Here is a 2,611-nt window from a genome sequence, read left to right as displayed (position 1 = left end):
CTTTGAACTTGGGATCCTCCTGCCTGGGCTTCCTGAGCCGCCGGGAATATAGGCATGCAGAGTGAATGTTTGTGACCTCCAAAATTTACCTATTGAAGCTCTGACTCCCAGCATGCCTACATTTGGAGATGGGGACCAAAAGGCAGTCATTAAGGTAAAATGGGGTCCTGATCTGATGGGATTAACCCCTTATAAGAGAAAATGCCAGGGGGCAGGAGACGTGGCTCCGTGGTAGAGCGCATGCTTAGCATGCACAAGAGCGGGGAGCCGTCTCCAGCACTGAAAAAAAATATAAAGAAGAAACATCAGAGAGTTATCTCTACCTCCAAGTGCACAAGGAGGAGGTCATGTGACCACACCGCAGAAAGGTGGCCTTCTGCAAGCCAAGAAAAGAGCCCTTACTTGATCCCAAATCAGCCAGAACATTGATCTTGGACTCCCAGCTTCCAGGATTTAAGAAAATAAGTATCTGTTGTTTACGTCACCCAGCCTGCAGTTTTGTGTTATGGGAGCCTGAGCTAGGGGGCAGTTAGGTCGTCATGATTACCACGAAGAAAGAGAAGTCAGGGTCTGGCCTCAGGAGAGTGGAAGATGTTAACTACTTCCCAAAGAAGGTGAGGACAGGCCTCTCTAAGAAGGTGATTTTGCTGTTCAGCTCTAGGAAGTTTTTCCTTTTTTTTTTTTTTTTTTTAAAGTTAAAAATTCCTTAATTTTTTATTCCTGGTACCACTACCACAATTTACAGGGCAATATACCTGATGTAATGAAAAAGACCAAGCTACAACAGATAAAGGACCTCAGGAATGTACATCTCATTGACACCACATTGCACTAATCAGTAGATGCACTTTTGGCACACTGTGGCTATGACAGTCCTGGACAAGAAGGGTTTCCTGTTAAGCTGCAGTAACTTTTCTGACTATGGATCATCGTTCCTTCTGTGGCAGATTTTTACAGTTCCTCTAATGCATTTGGGACGACTGCCTCAAAGTAATCTGCAGCTTTCCTGACAACCCCTCGCTCCCTCTCCTGCTAAGAACTGTAGCCCTTTTCTGCTGTTTTTAAAACCTTCTGCTACCCTATCCATCACTTCTACCACCAGATCCATAACCACCACCAGAGGGGCTGCCAGAGCTTCTTCCACCAAAACTGCCCCCCTTCCTGGGTCCATAATTTGATTGCTGTTGTCCACTGTAATTTCCAAAATCATTATAGTTCCCACCACAAAAATTTCCTCCTTCATTGTAACCATCATATCCTCCTCCACCACCATATCCACCACCTTGGTTTCCATATCCTGGTCCACCACCACCATAACCTCCTCTGCTACTACAACCAGGACCTCCACCATAGTTGCCACCATCACCTCCAAATCCATCATATCCACCGTCGCCTCCTCCGTAACTACCTCTGCTGCCACCACCTCCACCACCATAGCCTCCTCTTCCACCAAAGTTTCCACCACGGCCAAAGTTACCTCCACCACCTCCCAAGTTTCCTCCACGACCCATAAAGTTGCCAGATCCACCTCCATGACCTCTTTGTGATCCAGCCGACTGCATCTCTTGTTTAGAAAGGGCCTTTTTCACTTCACAATTAGGCCCATTAGTAGTGTGGGATTTCTGAACAGCAATGCTGTCAACTGTATCATGATCATCAAAAGTTACAAGAGCAAATCCTCTCTTCTTCCCGCTCGGCCTGTCTTCCATAACTTCCATGGTTTCAATCTTGCCGTACTTTTCAAAGTAATCCCTCAAATTATATTCTTCTGTATCTTCTTTATATACCACCAACAAACATTTTCTTCACTGTTAGATGGGCACCAGGCTTTACAGAATCCTCTCTAGAAGCAGCTCTTTTGGTTCCCCCACACGCCCATCAACCTTGGGTGGCGGAATCACATTGCTGCATCCACCTCTTCAACACAAGAGTAAGTCACAAGAGTAAGTCACAAAACCCTGGGACATTTTGTTTGGGGGTCTCTCATTACCACACAATCTGTGAGTGTGCCCCATTTCTCAAAATGTTCCCTTAAACTATCATCTGGAGTTTCAAAGCTCAGACCACCAATCAACGGCTTCCTCAATTGCTCTGGTTCCTTTGGACCGCGGCCCTCCTCCCAGCGGCGATGGTGATGGCCGGAATCCCGCTGGGGGCCTCTGGGCAGCGGTTTTACCTCCATTTTGAGCCCGAACTTGTCTCTTCCAACTCGAGTTCAATATCAGTTTTTACATTTTTGATAGTTGTGAAACATCCACCCAGATCAAGCCATGGAATGTTTTCTATTGCTTTCTTGCTTATAACCTGTTTTCTTTACAAAGTGACCATCCTCAGGTATTTCGTAATAGAAATACAAAATGGACTGCCAATCCGCACCCACCTAATTAATGCTCATGTTTTTCTAACTTCCATCAACATGGATTCCTTTTGGTTGTTTCTGAACTTCCTAATAATGGAATCCTATAGGATATTGATGGACATTTGGATTCTTTCCAGTTTGAGGTTATTATACATAAATCCTCAAAGATTTTTTTGAGGATTGAACCCATGGGCTTATTGTTTTTATTTTAAGACAGGGTCTCACTAAGTTTTCTAGGCTGGTCTTGAACTC

General features: G+C 45.0%; 1 pseudogene; it reads right to left on the bottom strand.

The window, feature by feature from the left end:
* Window positions 1-1,061: 1,061 nt before the first annotated feature.
* Window positions 1,062-2,182, bottom strand: LOC143406370 (heterogeneous nuclear ribonucleoprotein A3 pseudogene; annotated as a pseudogene).
* Between the last annotated feature and the right edge of the window lie 429 nt (window positions 2,183-2,611).

Source organism: Callospermophilus lateralis, chromosome 1 (genome assembly GCF_048772815.1).
Source record: "Callospermophilus lateralis isolate mCalLat2 chromosome 1, mCalLat2.hap1, whole genome shotgun sequence".
NCBI lineage: Eukaryota > Metazoa > Chordata > Mammalia > Rodentia > Sciuridae > Callospermophilus > Callospermophilus lateralis.
Note: the sequence above shows the minus strand (reverse complement) of the source record. Positions and strands in the feature narration are given on the sequence as shown.